A 19,194-nucleotide genomic window follows, 5' to 3' on the forward strand; every position below is an offset into this window, starting at 1 on the left:
TTACCACGGGGTGGAAAAGGCTAATTTCTAGCGTGGAGGACCCACCGCTGCTGTCGGTTCGAGCAGCTGGTCTCCCAACCAGCCCTCCAGTGACTGCGCCGCCAGAGCGCCCTCCAGTGACTGCGCCGCCAGAGCGCCCTCCAGTGACTGCGCCGCCAGAGCGCCCTCCAGTGACTGCGCCGCCAGAGCGTCCTCCAGTGACTGCGCCGCCAGAGCGCCCTCCAGTGACCGCTCGCTCAGAGCCTGCTCTTCCAGAGTCTCCGCTGGAGACGCCCAGCCCTCCTGAATCTCCGCTGGGGTCGTCCAGTTCTCCAGAGCCCGCTCCTCAAGAGCGTCGTCCAGAGCCCGCTTCACAAGAGCGTCGTCCAGAGCCCGCTTCACAAGAGCTCCGCTCCACTCCGCTGGTTCAGCCCTGCCTTCCAGACACTCCGCTGGTTCCGCCCAGCCTTCCAGACACTCCGCTGGTTCAGCCCTGCCTTCCAGAGACTCCGCTGGTTCCGCCCAGTCTTCCAGAGACTCCGCTGGTTCTGCCAAGCCTTCCAGAGACTCCGCTGGTTCCGCCCAGCCTTCCAGAGACTCCGCTGGTTCCGCCCAGCCTTCCAGAGACTCCGCTGGTTCTGCCCAGCCTTCCAGAGACTCCGCTGGTTCAGCCCAGCCTTCCAGAGACTCCGCTGGTTCAGCCCTGCCTTCCAGAGACTCCGCTGGTTCCGCCCAGCCTTCCAGAGACTCCGCTGGTTCAGCCCCGCCTTCCAGAGACTCCGCTGGTTCCGCCCAACCTTCCAGACAATCCGCTGGTTCAGCCCTGCATTCCAGAGCCTCCGCTGGTTCCGCCCAGCTTTCCAGAGACTCCGCTGGTTACATCCAGTCGTCCTGAGATTCCTGTCTGCCCGGTTCTGGTCACGGAGCTCAAGCATGGACTGTTCCCACCCACCCTCCCTGCTGCTCCAGTCCTGCCACCTCTGTCTCCTGATAGTCCCTCTACTCACCCCCATCCCACCTTCGTGGCAGAGGACTTGCCGTGGGACTGCCAGTCGCCATCGGTGTCCAGACTGAAGGACCCCTCACCATCACCTCCAGTCTCAGAGTCCTGGACTCCACCTCGGTCCTCCGACCCTGCGGCTCCACCCCGGCTCTGTGCTCCCTCGTCTCCGTTGTCGGCCGTCGGCCCAACAGCTCCTCCGGGCTCCATCGTCTCTCCGGCTCCGCCCCGGTCAGTCGTCACCCCACCTTCGCCTCTGGACTCTACTCCTCCGGCTGCGCCTCGTCACTCCGTCCTGCCGGCTCTGTGGACCTCCTCCCTCCCGTGGGCACAGCCTCGATCCTCTGTCACTCCGGCTCCGCTGCGTACCTCCGGACCTCCATCTCCGCCGGGGTCGCCAGAGCCTTGGGTTCCGCCTTGGCCCTCCGGATCCTCTGTGTCGCCCAGGACCATCGACTCTCCGGTTCCGCCTCGGGCTCCACCGGCTCTACCTCCGTCGGTCGGCCCCATGCAGGAGCCAACCCTTCCTCCTCCATGGCTTCTCCCTCCGTCGGCTCCGCCTCATTTCGTGGTTCCAGTACCACTACATGGACCTGGCCCTCCATCCCTCCCCCTGTTCCGCCTCCGCTCCACCACCCTCAAGATGGTTAAGGTGGTTAGAGCGTCTGGAAGCCGCTCCTTGCGGAGGGGCTATGTAACGTATCTGGTCTTCCCTGTCATCATGAACTCTTGCACCACACTTCATGGACTACAATCCCCATAAGCCACTGCACCAATCACTGCACACATCTGTTCCTCATTTCCCACTGATCTGATTGCTGCAAACACCTGTTTCACATTTACTGACTGCATTTAAGCCACTCTCACACACAGCCACCTTGCGAAGTCTAATTGTTCCAATGGTCATTATTCTAAGCGTGTTTCTCTGGATTGGATTGCCTGTGTATGACTCTGGACTGTGTACCCCGTTTTTGATTCCTGCTGCCTGCCATTTGCGACCACTGCTTGATTATTGAACTGTTTCCCGGATTACCTACGTTGTTCCTGTTTCCTGGCGTTTACTCCTGCTTGTTGACTATTCTAATAAAGCCTTGCAAATGGATCCGCACGTCTCTGACTCCTCCTTGTGACAGTGTCATTGTCACCTCACACTGAACACACCACATTGATTTGATAACAGTAATTGTTTGGTCAAAAGTGATAACCCATTAAATCATATTACTAGTGGTTGTTTTCATGATTTGTCACCCTTTTCGACTTGAAGAGACAGTGCATATGTAATAGGAGTTATAGACATATCACGTAACTTGCTCAAGATCATTTGTGCATCTTTTTGTGCATATATTACTATATAATATTGTTTATGTTGTATAAATATCTGATTCTCATATAGCATAATTAACCTACTAACCAACTAGCACTTCAGTTTACCTGTGTTCATTCAGCTCTTCAGCTACAACACACACAACTTAAACAGCAATGCTGCTATTTGAAACAGTGGTATTCATTTAAGATACTTTTTTAAAAATGATTGATACATTATTAATAAATAATTTTATCATTATATCATTGTCCATGTGGAGGCAATTTAATTTATTCATGACACATCAATTGTTATTCTTTACACGTAAGTTAACACTTTATTTTAATGTGTCCTTGTTGCAAGTTACATGTACATACTATTATAATAACAATTAATACATAATTACATGCTTAGTAACACTAAGCCAAACCCTAACCATATAGTAAGTACATGTTATTAATTAAAGGTGCAAAAGGTGATTGTCTTCAGAAACCTTTTTTTGTTATGCTGGTTGAAAGTCTCCCAATAGTAATTATTAAGTTGAGTGGTCTAAATGTATTTATATATTCTGTGGAAAGAAGAAATGTTCGTCTAATTAAAATGTTTGGTCCAAACATTATGATAGGCTGTCATACCTGCCAGTCAATATATGTATTTGTATATCTCTGCACACCCTGTTCGCACAGACATCATATGTCATCAACGCATTCACGTATGGCAGGCAAACATAAAAAACCTGAACTTGTAATAATTTTACTAATTGTACTATAAAATTTTCTTACAGTTAATGACATATGATGTTGTAATGGCCATTAGAGAATTTATGTTAGTTCTGTGGGAGACTGACAACTGCACATGTACATAACGTGTGTCTGTACATTCTGGAAAGGTAAAGAGATGACTCGCTCTACTGACATCTGTCTCTCTTTATTTTATTTATTTCCTTTCTGTTTGTGACCTGAGTTGGATGCATGCTTGTGTAAATTTTACCTTGCTTGATCCCCACGTACGTGGACTAGTGTGTTGAGGCTTGATTATTATTACTTGCGTAAAATACACCATCTTCTTGTCTCCCATGCATCATTAGCAATACAGTTTTCCTATTTGGGCTATTGAACATTTCAACTCAGTGTTATAATGCATTGTAGTAATGTTGTCTCAGGTCATCTAGTCTGTCTCTGTAGATGTGTTTGGGGGAGTGGGTTTGGACGGTGATTTTTCAGGGAGGGTGGGGCATTTGCTTTCAGTGCTATCAGGCTAAAGTTAGCATATCCAAAGATCTCCTATTGCACCTTTAATATTACTCAGTCCTTAAATGTACAATTACATTGCAACAAGGACATCTTAAAATTAAGTATTATTGTTTAATTTATGTTGAAGTGTTTCTTTTAAAGGCATATAATAGTAAGACTTTGTAATCAGACTCTCAAAAATTGGTTTTAGATTTTAATTTGAATTTTATTTGAAAACGATGTAAGATGTTAAGATGTATACAAGATTAAAAATAAATTAATAAAACAATTAAAAATAATTCTAAAGTAGTGATTTGGGCCCCAAAAAATGTCTTTCACTGCCCCAAGGTTGAAAGGACCGACTCACTGGCACGAAAACAGTCCAGCGGTCTGGTTGAAGGTTTGCTGCATGTTCGGTCTTTTTACAGCGCTTCAAGATTTAGTTTGTATTTTGATCTAGCTCCGTTCTAATCTGACTCCAATTTTAAGTGATCATAAAGTTAGTTGTTTCATAATTTAGATAACCGATTATTTTGGACGTGCTATACTTTCAATTATTCGTTCATTGGGGACCTAATGTCGTCTGAGTCTGGCGTCGGCCGGAGCGCCAATCTCGTAACACAAAATCGCCAGCCTGATAATTACTCAGAGGTTGCTGGGGACTAATATCTTCTTGTCAGCTGCCTACTGCTTGCTTTTACAAAAAGTATAGGTTATTTAGTCTTTCCCATACACAACTTGTTAACTCCAGTGATAAGCAGAAATCAGGAGGTCTTCAGAGAACGTGCCTACTGCTCCTGTTCATTCCTAGCCTCCAGTTTGTCTTATCCTGGCCGTATATTTATGCGCACAAAAGCGTCCTCACAATTTACTGGTCATAATGATTTCAGGACGTATCAGAATAGCCAAATACAACATTTTATTTGTCAGGTACAAATGTATCATGCCAATTACACAAGTAAACAATGAGAATCCAATTCAATTTCAATTTAGATAAATACATAACCTCAATAACCCAAAGAAGTATCTAAGAGTGGGAAATGCATACCTGATTATCAGAGAGACACACTGCAGCATGAGAGACTTGGAGATTTAGCTCCAGCGACTCTGGCATACAGTGGGGGTCATTTGGCTACAAAATCCCCCAGTACTGTTTCACCACTTGCCTTATATACCAGACCAACACAAACAAATCTTCTAATGAGTTGACCTTTTGATCAAAGACCTTTTGATGTGTCAGGAGGTCTCGCAACCCAAGGGTCGCACCTTGCCCCTAAGGGGAAAACACACCCCTCAGTAGCAAACCCAATTCTTATGGAAGTTTTCAATCTTTCTTACAATATATGTGACTGCTATGAAATTGAGACCATTTTACCAATCGCACAGAGACCATTAGAACGATACCAAACATGAAGGAGAAAAACAATATATTCACAAGATATAACATGTGGATGATCTTACTGATTTCCAGCAAAAGCTTTTGGGAAGAAAGGTGAGAGAGTGGGAGAAGAGAGGGGGGTAGGTCAGGGTGGGGTTGTTTGCTTTCTCTTTGAAGATCGATTCTCCTGATTACAGTAGTTTTATTGCTTTCTTGCATGGCAGCTGTTTTGAGTTCCTGTGTTTTAATTCCATGAGGAGATAATTTCACTCCTTACAAGGTCATGGAATAGATTGCCTATTACCATTAGATATACTTGTCAGGATGTCACCTCAACCACACACTAGAGTCACACCCTCAGAAGAACCTCCCACTCGTTCAGGATCACCTGAGTACTAATTACTAGCACCTGACTTCACTTACCACACCCTATATATACGCACTGCATTCAGTCACTCACCATCTGGTCTACGGATCACACCCCTTGTTATGCTGCTCCTCTGGATCCAGTTCGGACTCTGTTTCACTCCTCTGTGCCGGCTTACCACATTACCATCACCCAAGGACTGTTCAGATAAGACTATCCATCTCTCAAATCAACATTGCAATAACCTGAAACTTACCTGCTGTTTTAATAAACTTACCTCATTTTTATATACACTTACCTCCGTCTCTGCATCCGTCTGTGTGTGTGACAGAAGACCAGATCGTACCGAAATGACCACCGAAGAGACCACTGCACCAAACCCTTTCACCGAACTCATCAACGCTGTCAAGGCGGCTCTCACACCATCTCCACAGCCGCCATCTGCCTCAGGAAGTCCCATGGCCATTCCTACAACGTTTGCTGGAGAAGCGGCTGAGTGCAGCGGTTTTCTACTACAGGTCGATTTATACATCCGGATGCAACCACAACAATTCCCCACGGACGATTCCAAGGTAGCGTTTCTTATCTCTCTGTTAACCGGCAAAGCATTACAATGGGCCAAAGCCATCTGGAATGCAAATAATCCCATCATTCATTCTTTTGAGCAGTTTACCAGTCATTTTTCCGAAGTATTTAGCACCACGACCAGTATACTCACAGTCTCAGACCAACTCTTCCGGCTACAACAAGGATCTTCTTCGGTGCCCGAATACACTCTTCATTTCCGCACGCTGGCGGCGGCTAGCGGCTGGAACGAGATCGCTCTGCTAGGGGCTTACCGACAAGGCCTTCATCCAGACATTCGAGCAGCCATGGCGCTGTACGACGATTCCATCGGTCTAGAGACTTTTCTACAACGAACCACTCGAGTTTCCCAGCGACTAGCCGCCTGCCAGCCCTCACAAACCGCTCCTCAGTCCGCTACGGTGGCAGCTTGTCCTCCAGTACCAGAACCCATGATTATCGATTCCACTAGACTCTCCAGGACAGAACGTCAACGCCGTATCACCTCTGGACTCTGTTTGTATTGTGGCCAACCCGGTCATTTTCTGCACAACTGTCCAGTCAGACCCCCACGTCCAGTGGTGAGTACAATTCAATCAGAAATACCGACTGCTCAACTTACCTTAATTCCAGTAACAATTCATACTGCCGAACGCCATCTCTGTTTCTCTGCTCTTATTGATTCAGGTGCGTCGGGTAACTTCATCTCCCAAGACTGTCTAGAGAATCTTCAGTTACGCCGACAACGACACTATCCAGAATATGCTGTACGAACTATTCAAGGAAAACCACTGGGACGTGGGCGGATTCGGTATTCATCACCAACTGTCACTCTGCAAGTAGGATTGTTTCATCAAGAAAGGATTAAATTTCTGGTACTGGAGCATTCCACCGTCGACATCATCCTCGGTCGTCCATGGCTACACATCCACCATCCAGAACTCCGCTGGGATCCTTGTGACATCATCGGCTGGAGTAAGCACTGTCTCAAGAATTGTATGTCCTCTCAACTACCTGTTTCTGGATCTCTATCCATAGCTTCTACAAAGATCGAAAGCCCCGATACTACCATCTCGGTCGAAATCCCAGCGGAGTACATGGACTACGAGGATGTATTTAGTAAGCAAGCTGCCACCCATCTTCCTCCACACAGGCCATGGGACTGCGCTATCGATCTGCTACCTGGAGCTCAACTACCCAAGGGACGGGTATATCCACTGTCCAACCCGGAGCGCCAGGCGATGGAGGAGTACATTCAAGAGGCTTTAGCACAGGGATTCATTCGCACATCTACCTCACCGGCCGCTTCCAGCTTCTTCTTCGTGGGTAAGAAGGATGGAGGTCTCCGTCCCTGTATAGATTATCGACAACTCAATTCTCAGATAATTCAACAGCCTTATCCACTACCACTCGTTCCTGCCACCCTCGAGGAACTCCGCGGAGCTCGCATCTTCTCCAAGCTGGACCTGCGGAGTGCTTATAACCTCGTTCGTATTCGGGAGGGAGACGAGTGGAAGACGGCCTTTATAACACCAACTGGCCACTACGAGTATCTGGTTATGCCCTACGGTTTGTCCATCAGTCCCTCAGTCTTCCAAACGTTTATGAACGAGGTGTTCCGGGAGTTTTTACATCAGTTTGTGGTAGTCTATATTGACGACATTTTGATTTACTCCCGGAACCAGGCCGAACATCGCCAGCACGTCCGTCAGGTCCTCCAAGTCCTACGTCAACACCACCTATTCCTGAAGCTGGAGAAGTGCGAGTTTCACAAGACAGCGGTACAGTTCCTGGGCTATAACATCAGCTCCGAGGGTGTGCAAATGGACCAAGAAAAGGTGCAAGCCATTCAAGATTGGCCTCAACCTCACACCATCAAGGAACTACAAAGATTTCTGGGTTTCTCCAATTTCTACCGCCGGTTCATCAAGAATTACAGTTCCATTACTGCACCTCTGACCTCCCTCCTTCGTGGGCAACCTAAACATCTCAGTTGGAATTCCCCTGCCCTCGAAGCTTTCCACCAACTAAAGAAGATTTTCAGCACTGCTCCTCTTCTGCACCACCCGGATCCGGAGCGTCCCTTCGTGGTCGAAGTCGACGCATCTACCATCGGCGTCGGAGCAGTGCTGTCCCAAGCGGCTGGTGACTCCTCACTCCTCCATCCCTGTGCCTACTTCTCCAAGAAGCTGTCCTCGGCGGAGCAGAATTATGACGTAGGCAACAGAGAGCTATTAGCCATCAAGCTCGCCTTGGAAGAGTGGCGTCACTGGCTGGAAGGGGCTAAACATCCAGTCACGATCATCACCGATCATAAGAATCTCCAATATCTCCGAGAGGCTAAACGGCTCAATCCAAGACAAGCCAGATGGGCCTTATTCTTTACTCGATTCCAGCTGAAGATTACCTACCGTCCCGGATCAAAGAACATACCCGCAGATGCTCTATCTCGACAATTCTCCAGTGATGCCCCCATTGAACCTGACTACATCCTTCCCCCTGAGATCATTGTTAGCCCCATCCAGTGGGACATCGACACCTGGATCCAAGACGCCACTCTCCAAGAGCCTGCTCCGCCTGAGTGTCCAGAAGGTAAGATCTATGTCCCAAGCTCCCAACGACAACACCTTCTGGACACGGTACACCAATCTCCGGGCTCTGGACACCCAGGTAGCAGAAGGACCCTCTCGCTGCTCCAATCTCGTTACTGGTGGTCCAGTATGGCCCGAGATGTCATCAGGTACGTCCAAAGCTGCTCAGTCTGTGCCACAACTAACACCTCTCGTCATTTGCCCGCAGGAAAGCTGGTGCCTCTCCCTGTCCCAGAGCGACCCTGGTCCCACCTCGGGGTTGACTTCGTGACGGACCTTCCCAACTCTGAAGGCAACACCTGTGTGCTCGTTATCGTGGACCGATTCTCCAAGGCGTGCAAACTGGTCCCCCTACGAGGTCTCCCTACGGCCTTGGAAACCGCCGAGGTCCTCTTCCAGCACGTCTTCCGTCACTTTGGTCTCCCCGAGGAAATAGTATCGGACCGGGGTCCTCAATTCATCTCTCACGTATGGAAGGCCTTTTTCAAATCTCTCGGTGTGTCTGTCAATCTTTCCTCAGGATATCATCCGCAGACCAACGGCCAGACTGAGAGAAAGATCCAAGAGCTGGGACGTTACCTCCGGGCCTACTGTTCGGATGACCAACACAGCTGGAGCAGGTTCCTCCCGTGGGCCGAGTACGCACAAAACTCCCTACGCCAAGATACCACCGGCCTGACACCCTTTCAGTGCGTACTCGGTTTTCAGCCTCCGCTGTTCCCCTGGACGGAGGAACCCACTCATGTTCCAGCTGTAGACTACTGGTTTCGAGAGAGCGAGAGAGTGTGGGACTCAGCTCATCGTCACATCCAGAGAGCCATCCGTCGACACAAGGACTTTGCCGATGCTCACAGGAGACCTACTCCATCATACCAGCCTGGAGACAAAGTGTGGCTCTCCACCAAGGACATCCGGCTAAGGCTACCCTGTCGCAAGCTGAGTCCCCGCTATATTGGTCCGTTCGAAATCCTGAGGCAGATCAATGAAGTCACATACCAGCTTCAGCTCCCACCCAGGTACAGAATTCACCCCACCTTCCACGTATCACTCCTGAAACCATTCTTTCCCTCTGCCACAGAGTCCACCGGAGCTGAAGCTGGACCTCCTCCTCCAGAGATCCTGGATCAACCGTCTATTTACACCATACGAGAGATCCTGGATTCCCGACGTCGAAGGGGACACTTGGAATATCTCATCGACTGGGAGGGGTATGGACCTGAAGAACGTTCCTGGGTGGTTAGAGACGACGTACTTGATCCTCAACTCCTGGCTGATTTCCATCGAAACCACCCAGATCGTCCTGCCCCTCGCGGTCGTGGTCGCCCTCGACGTCGGAGTAGGGCGTCGGGAGCCGCCCCTGGAGGAGGGGGTAATGTCAGGATGTCACCTCAACCACACACTAGAGTCACACCCTCAGAAGAACCTCCCACTCGTTCAGGATCACCTGAGTACTAATTACTAGCACCTGACTTCACTTACCACACCCTATATATACGCACTGCATTCAGTCACTCACCATCTGGTCTACGGATCACACCCCTTGTTATGCTGCTCCTCTGGATCCAGTTCGGACTCTGTTTCACTCCTCTGTGCCGGCTTACCACATTACCATCACCCAAGGACTGTTCAGATAAGACTATCCATCTCTCAAATCAACATTGCAATAACCTGAAACTTACCTGCTGTTTTAATAAACTTACCTCATTTTTATATACACTTACCTCCGTCTCTGCATCCGTCTGTGTGTGTGACAATACTCCTACTTAAAGCTATTTTAAGAAATTATTACTATTGCATAATTAATGCATTTTGTTTTGTACTAACCAGGTATACATTTATTTTTTATTTTTTACTTGTATAGTTGTAGTTTTATTACCCCGCATTAATTGCATGCACTTTTGGTATTAAAAAGGTGCTTTATAAATCAAATTTATTGTCATTTCTGCTGTCAGTCTTCGCCTGCATCTTTGCTGATAGCATTCCATTTTATTTCTCTTTTTTGTCTCAATATTTCAGTTCTGTTTCCTTTTTTTTTGCAAATAATCTGCTCTGTGCTCAGGCTCAGCATGCTAACATTGTCTGTAAAGTAGATTTGTACGGTGCCCGCCAGGGGACACCTTCGGTTCACTTATGTTTGTCGTGGCCACGACATAATATCACGTTCCCACGAGTTAATATGACGTTCCCACGACTTAATATCTCGTGGCCACAACATAATATCATGTTCCCACGAGTTTATATGTCGTGGCCACGACAAACATAAGTGAACCGAAGGTGTCCCCTGGCGGGCACCGTAGATTTGTGCTGAATGTTTTATTCATCATTAAGCGTAACTGTTCAGTAAACGTAATATTATATATAATATAAAGTAACCATTAATGAAAAATCTCTGAAACTGGAAAAAGTAAATTGGCATTTTGGCACAAATCTCTTGTGTGGGTGGGGGTAGCAGTAGATTAGATTAGAACATTCAGTTTGTTTGAAAATCTTATCTTTATATTCTTTCTTTCACTACTTTGTTGACATAAGATTTCAGAACAACCACTATTGTTTGTGTCAGAGATTTCGTCGCCTTAGAATTATAAGGTTCTATCTGACATTTTTGTCAAAATTGAGTTATTCACATATTCTAATTCTGTGACAACTTATTTACATTATGTGATGTTTTTTTTTTTAAGTTGTGTACATTTTAGGACTTTTTATTTAGAAAAGAAAAAGGTTCTATCTGCAGAGTCGAACTATAACTTGGTTCTATAAGGTTCTATCTGTGAGCCAATCAGCACTTCGAATGCAAACAAGAGGACCAATCAGGATCAACTTTCTTTGTCATGTCACCGGACTGCTCCATAACAGCAGGAAAGATTAAACGTAAAACAACAATTGCACGTCTGTAGAATCAATGAGTGCAATTCACATTTATTCCTCAAAGTGGCACTGTTTAAAACATAATGATGGCGTGATTTTTTTTTACTCATAATTACCGCTACCGGCATTATATACATTACCGGCATAAAACAAATAATAGTATCTGCAACTGGCTTGAATGGCTTTACTGCAAGCAATTGCATAATGTAAAGTACATAATGAAATATAAGTGTCACTGTCATTTGATGTTGAATGTGGTCAATAGCGATCAAACTGTTGTTATTAAAGATGTTGAAAACGATAGTTTTGCGAATATGGTTGAATATGGCTTTTTGTGGAATAAAGTCCTGGTCAGATGGATTAGAGAAGCTGATTTTTTTAACTGTTTCTGCAATAATGTCTTTAATTACCCACTATAATTATAAAATTAACATCTGCTCTGGACAAAATATTCAGCACTGCCTTGTATGCCTTAACTTAAACAAGAAAAAAATATTTGTCCTAAAATATGAAATAAATGTAATAAAGAAAGCATTAAAACATTAAATTCTCATACATGTTGACACATTGTTACAACAGTAATTTATGTTTTAAAACAAATTATAAGTAAACTACATTTATTTCTTGAAAATTGTTGCTTTAATTAATGTTTTGCAAGATAGAACCTTATAATTCCAAGCAGAAAACGACTTTTTAGAATTAGAAGGTTCTATCTGCATTTGACCTGTTCCCAAAATCCCCATTTAAAAATCTGAGAGGATTTTGATATTGTACATTTATAATACATTTAGGGTCTCTGTCATTCTCATGTAGGAAAGAGACTTGTTCCCCATATCATTTTTACTATATAGAATGCAAAAACTTTGAAGCTCAATATCTCAAAACCACTCGGAACGCAGATAGAACCTTATAATTCTAAGGTGACGATTTATCACAAATCCATCCCTTGGCTTTCCATCAGCTCACCACCAGATTTCGCTCTTCCTTTATATTGATTTTTCTCACTACACAGACTTTTACATGTCACCCCGGACTACAGTTCCCATCATCCATTGCACTGATAACACACACACAGCTGCAACCTCTCTCCTAGTGGTAGCACAAATTAATGTCAAATGTTGTACTTTTTGTACAAAATGAATACATTTTAACTGGCAACGCACAAAAGAAACATCAATTTGAGATATGTATATTTGAAAGGTAACTCGTCTTTTTCTTACTATAAAATAATTTTAGATAAAATCTAATAATATGAATATGATTTAATGCACAACTACAGAGAGACAGTGCTTTAAAATGAGTAACACCACAAACACAGAAGTTGCCTATTGGCTAATTCTGGCATGTAACACCACATTTTTTGCATTAAAAAGTGACAAAAAGTGTTTCCACACTATTTTTTGCAACATTTAAACTATTGATATAGAATTTATGCGCTAAAGTTAAACTGAAAAACCTTTTGTATGGCATTTACAATAAATACATTTTAAAGCTTTAAAAAATTTTCACAAAAAATCATTGGATGAAAACCTGGTGTTACGATACTTGCAAGAACGGGCAACATGATGACGGAGTAAGGAAGGAAGGTTATGCAGGAACACACCTACACAAAGTAACGTTAAAGCCAAACAAGGAAAAAGGGAAATCAAACAAACTTATATGGGGCAGATAATTATAACAACAGATGGAGGAGATCACACTAACGAGCAGGAAGAACCAAATATGGGCATAGGAGAAACCAAACAGACAGTCCAACGGGGGGAGAGACCATGGGAAAAACCAACACATACAGTAACACCAGGCTTCTGTGGCACTTTACTTTTGCATTTAAAAGCAACATATAAAAAGTCCAGTGATTTGGGGGAATCTTTGTTTCCCTTCCGGGAACTCGAGCCGCGTCAAGGAACGCTATGGGGAATGCCATTGGCGGGCCGCACTCTGAATCATGTCTACAACCAATGAAATGACGGGAGTGACGTCACAGGCGCGGTGACGTCATCGACCAGGAAGTATAAAGCACGTGCGTTTGACACCCGCGGCAGCTTTTGTCATTCAGCGAGAGCGCTCTGTGTCTGTCTGTCCCGCCATTTTGCTGTTTTTTGTGCCAGTTTGCACACTTTTATTTGAGTAAAATGGCTTCTAAACAACCTTTAAAAGAAAAGAAAAGTTTGGTGGCAGTTAAAAGACATAGACAGTGTGTCCCTCCCTGCCAACGCTTCATTGTTGGCGGGGATACACACAGTCTATGTGTGGTCTGTTTGGGAGCGGAGCACGCACAGTCAGCCCTCGAAAAGGCTGACTGCCCGCAGTGTGAGCGTCTTCCGCTGCGGGTGCTCCGTTCCCGGAAAGCCCTCTTCGAGGAGGGGGCTTTCACCAGCGTTCCTCGCGGGTCTGGCACTCGTGGGGCTAGCAGCTCGACCTGCTGGAGGGTATGGAGACGGGTGATCCCCTATCTCCTCCCTCACTCAGCGGCGCGAGCGATCTCCTTTTGGATGTGGAAGCCCGCACTGTGGTTTCTTCCCTCCAAGAGGAGGTCCCAGAGCTTCTCATATCTTCCTCCGAGGAGGTTGATGTTGAAAGCCTGGAAGGACCACAACCGCCACCCCGTTCGCCTCACTACGAGGAGCTCGTGGAGGTGCTGACCAACGCGGTAGCCAAACTAAACATCTCTTGGCCCGCTGAAAAATATCATGAGCCGCAGCGAAGCAGACTAGATGATCGCTTCCTGCGGACAAAGTCAGCACCTCCCAAACGGAGCCTTCCCTTCTTCCCTGATCTTCACAAAGAACTATCTAGATCATGGGAGAAGCCGTACTCCTTCCGCCTCTATAACCCCACCGAGAATTATGGACGGGAGCAGCCTCAGCCGTCAACGAGCTCCTCGTACAGAGAGGCACAGAAACAGAGCGTTGCCGCCCGTGATCCTCCGGCTAGACCTAGAGGGCGGGGCCGGCAACGCTCTAAGCCGGGGGAAGAGGCCCGACCTGAGGGTCGTCCTCCAATCGAAGAGGTCCTCGGCTAAGCGGCCCTGACGGTTGTGCCTCAGGGCCGATGAGGGCAGCCCCTCTCGAGGGGGTTTGTGCAGGACCACAGAGTGTGGTCACCGAGCCCCCTCGGGGCCCTCAGGAGATCTGTCAGCTAACCCTGCCAGTGTTACAGGGCGCGGCAATCTCCCGCGAACCTCATTCTCTAGCTGTTCCGCCCGGAAACGTAGTGGCCCTAGGGAGTTCGCAACCCCCACGGGGGTCTTCAGAGAAGCTAGTTCAGGAGTATCCTGCCAGCACGCTGTTACAGGTCCCCGAATTAGTTCCTCAAACAAATCCAGAAGCCAGTCTTGAGAGGCTGGTTCCCTTAGTAGATTTTCTGGAAGCGTGGAAACTACTGCCGAATGTCTCCACGTGGGTCCTGCGCACTGTAGAGAAAGGTTACTGCATTCAGTTCGGAGCCAAGCCGCCACCTTTCAGCGGGGTATTCCCAACTCTGGTGAGCCCCGAGCAGGGTCTGGTAATGGAACAAGAAGTAGAAACTCTTTTAAGGAAGGAGGCCATCGAGGTGGTCCCTCCTCAAGACAGAGAGTCCGGGTTCTACAGCCGGTACTTCATCGTTCCCAAGAAGGATGGAGGGCTTCGGCCCATCTTAGATCTCAGGCAACTGAACCGCTCAGTAAAGAAACTGAAGTTCAGAATGCTCACTATCAAGCATGTAGTGTCACAAATCAGGTCCGAGGACTGGTTTGTCACGATAGATCTAAAAGATGCATACTTCCACGTCTCCATCCTTCCTCAACACAGGAAGTTCCTCAGGTTCACTTTCAGGGGCAAAGCCTACCAATACAGAGTACTTCCTTTCGGCCTAGCTCTCTCTCCCCGCACTTTCACGAAGTGTGTGGATGCTGCTCTGGCTCCTCTGCGACTCCAGGGCATCCGCATACTCAACTACATAGACGACTGGCTCATCCTAGCCAGCTCGGAGCAGTTAGCGGTTCAACATCAAGGTGTTGTTCTCGCTCACATGAAAGCATTAGGGTTGAGACTCAACGCCAAGAAAAGTGTACTTTCTCCATTACAGATCACCACTTACTTAGGCGTGGTGTGGGATTCGACCACGATGCAGGCACGAATGTCACCTGCTCGGATCGAGTCGATCCTTACTGCAGTAAATGCGGTCAAGCTAGGCCAGTCACTCACTGTCAAACAGTTCCAAGTACTGTTAGGTCTTATGGCAGCCGCTTCCAACGTGATACCTTTTGGACTGCTGCACATGAGACCACTGCAGTGGTGGCTCAAAACCAGGGGGTTCTCCCCGAGGGGAAACCCGTTTCGCAAGATCAAGGTCACGCGGCGCTGCCTACGTGCCTTGGCCATGTGGAAGAAACCCTGGTTCCTCTCTCAGGGTCCGGTTCTGGGAGCTCCTTGTCGCCGCGTCACGCTAGCGACGGACGCATCCCTCACTGGATGGGGAGCGGTCATGAGTGGCCGCTCAGCCCAAGGCCTGTGGAGTGATCACCATCTCTCCTGGCATGTAAATCGCCAAGAGATGCTAGCCGTGTTCCAGGCCCTGAAGTGTTTCCTTCCAGACCTAAGAAACCATCACGTGCTGGTCCGTACAGACAGCACTGCGGTAGTTTACTACATAAACCATCAAGGAGAGGTCCGCTCACGCCCCTTGTACAAGCTGGCGTACCGGATCCTCCTGTGGTCTCAAGGAAAGCTTCTCTCCCTGAGAGCAGTCCACATTCCTGGACATCTGAATGTGGGAGCAGACGTCCTGTCGAGGCAGGGGCCGAGGCCCGGGGAATGGATGCTTCACCCAGTAGTAGTGAAACAGATTTGGAGAGTGTTTGGCCAGGCTCAGGTGAACCTCTTCGCGACTCGAGAGACATCGCAATGTCCCCTCTGGTACTCTCTAGTTCCTCCAGCTCCTCTCGGACTGGACGCTATGGTACAGACGTGGCAGAGGCTTCGTCTGTACACCTTTCCCCCGATCGCTCTGCTCCCGGGAGTTCTGGAAAGAGTACGCCGGTTTCAAGTATGGCTGTTGCTAGTAGCCCCGTACTGGCCGGCCCGAGTATGGTTCTCGGACCTAGTCTCCCTCCTCGACGGCTCTCCGTGGGAGATTCCTGTCAGGAGGGACCTTCTCTCTCAGGCTGGGGGAGCGATCTGCCACCCCCACCCAGAGAGGTGGAAGTTATGGGTGTGGCCCCTGAGGGGGCACAACTCATAGGAGCGGGTCTCTCAACCGAGGTTGTTGAGACCCTTCTCCAATCCAGAGCTCCCTCTATGAGGAAACTTTACGGCCTTAAGTGGAACCTGTTTGTTAGATGGTGTCACGAACACCGCTTTGACCCAGTTAACTGCCCGGTTGGTACAGTACTGGAGTTCCTACAAACTCGCCTTTCCACAGGGCTAGCTCACTCCACCCTGAAGGTGTACGTGGCGGCTATTTCTGCCTCTCAGTGGGCAGAGATCCCTTGGTCATTCGTTTCCTCCGCGGTGCACTCAGGTTGAGGCCTCGAGTGAAACCGAGGGTTCCTACATGGGACCTAGCTGTCGTGCTAGAAGCTCTATGCAAGCCTCCATTTGAGCCCATAGAGGAGATCACAGATCGCATGCTTACCATAAAGACAGCGCTTCTGTTAGCTCTCACCTCTCTAAAGAGAGTTGGGGACCTTCAGGCCCTTCCAGTGGCCCCTTCTCATATTGACTTTGTCCCTGGGATGGCCAAAGCTTTTCTTTACCCAAGAGTCGGGTACGTACCGAAGGTCCCGTCCCTAGCACCACAGCCTATCACGCTACATGCGTTCTATCCTCCTCCCTTCTCGGAGCCGGATCACAGGAAGTTCAATTGCATGTGCCCAGTCAGAGCATTAGATGCCTACGTCCACAGAGCTGCCCTGTGGCGCAAATCAGAACAGCTGTTTGTCTGTTTCGGCCCTCCAAAGAGGGGCTTCCCGGCTGCTAAGCCTACTATTAGTAGATGGATCATCGATGCCATATCTACAGCTTATGAGTCCTCTGGTCTCCCATCACCGATCGGAGTCAAGGCTCACTCCACTCGAGGCCTGTCAGCCTCGAAAGCTCTGGCGGCAGGTGTCCCCATTCAGGACATCTGCAATGCTGCGGGTTGGTCCTCGCCCCTGACGTTCGTCAGGTTTTACGAACTCGACCCCAGAGCCGCTCCAGGCTCCTTCGTCCTCTCGACTTAGCGGCACTAAGTCCAAAGAGATAAAGAAAGAAATCAGCCATCTCCCTAGCCAGGAGGAGACTTCTCAAGGCGAATGCACCTTGAGAAGTCGTTCTTTGCCATATCCTCCTCTTGTGCCTGAGGGCTGAGGAGTGTTTCTGTATCCTCGTGGGCCTGAGGGCCGAGGATCACATTACCTTTTGTCCATGGAATACTAGACAAAGGCTCTTCCTCTCGCGTCCTGGTAGGGTTACCAGGCCGAGCTTATTCAGTCCCTCTTGTTCTGGCGGAACTCCAGACAAAGGACTAAGACTCCTCGAGCGCCTGAGGGCCGAGGAGTGCCTCTCTCAATGGCTTACGACCTGGCAAGGCTAACAGACCAAGTATAGTTCGGTCCCTCTTGTTCTGGCTTTCTCCCAGACTAAGGACTAAGACTCCTCGTGTGCCCGAGGGCCGAGGAGTGCCCCTTGCACTGGCTGGCGTCCAGGCAGAAGGTCTACCATTATCCTCGTGTGCCTGAGGGCCGAGGATCATACAGCCCTCTTGTCCGCGGAATGCTAGACAATGGCTTATTCCCCTCGCGTTCTGGCAAGACTACCAGACCGAGCGTATTTCGGTCCCTCTGGTTCTGGCCTTTCCCAGACCAAGGACTAAGATTCCTCGTCTGCCTGAGGGCCGAGGAGTGCCTCCTGCACTGGCTGGCTACCAGGCAGAGGCCCCTACTGTCTTCCCCGTGTGCCTGTGGGCCGGGGATTGCAGTGCCCTCTTGTCCGCGCAATGCTAGACAATGGCCTATTCCCTCGCGTCCTGGCGGAGCACCAGGCCGAGCTCTTGAGTCCCTCTTGTTCTGGCAGAACCTCAGACAAAGGATTACCTTCTCCTCGTGAGCCTGAGGGCCGAGGAGTACCTCTCACTCTGGCTGGCGACCAGACAGAGGCTGACTACCTCCCTGGGCTGAGGTCCATTTCTCCCTCTGCACCTTTCAATGTCAGGCAAAGGTCGAGAACACTATCCTCGTGTGCCTGAGGGCCGAGGATCATATCACCCTCTTGTCCGTAGAATACTAGACAATGTTTTATCTTCCTCGCGTTCTGGCAAGACTACCAGACCGAGCGTATTTCGGTCCCTCTGGTTCTGGCCTTTCCCAGACCAAGGACTAAGACTCCTCATCTGCCTGAGGGCCGAGGAGTGCCTCCCGCACTGGCTGGCTACCAGGCAGAGGCCTCTACTGTCTTCCCCGTGTGCCCGAGGGCCAGGGATTGCAGTGCCCTCTTGTCCGCGCAATGCTAGACAATGGCTTATTCCCTCGCGTCCTGGCGGAGTACCAGGCCGAGCTCTTGAGTCCCTCTTGTTCTGGCGGAACCCCAGGCAAAGGACTACCTTCTCCTCGTGTGCCTGCGGGCCGAGGAGCACTCTTGAGGTCGAGTGCACTGTCCTTGTGGGTCTGAGGACCGAGGACTACCTTCTCCATCTGTCCGCGGAATGCTAGACAGTGGTTATTGCAGTCCCTCTTGTTCTGGCTACTCCCAGACAAAGGACTAAGACTCTGCGTGTGCCTGAGGGCCGCGGAGTACCTCTCGCTCTGGCTGGCGACCAGACAGAGGAAGACTACCATTCCTCGTGTGCCCGAGGACTACAGGGCCTTCTTGTCCGCGGAATGCTAGACAAGGGCTCTTTTCTTTTCCACCCTGGTTTAGCAGACACAGTGCAGGGTTTGGAAATTATGGGGGCG

General features: G+C 48.7%; 1 protein-coding gene across 1 annotated transcript in view; it reads left to right on the forward strand.

Moving 5' to 3' along the window:
- LOC141332981 (NACHT, LRR and PYD domains-containing protein 3-like) overlaps nucleotides 1-19,194 on the forward strand; it is an 84,044-nt gene that overhangs the window by 56,121 nt on the left and 8,729 nt on the right. The window lies entirely within an intron of this gene.

This window comes from Garra rufa, chromosome 4 (assembly GCF_049309525.1).
Source record: "Garra rufa chromosome 4, GarRuf1.0, whole genome shotgun sequence".
In the NCBI taxonomy this organism is placed as follows: domain Eukaryota; kingdom Metazoa; phylum Chordata; class Actinopteri; order Cypriniformes; family Cyprinidae; genus Garra; species Garra rufa.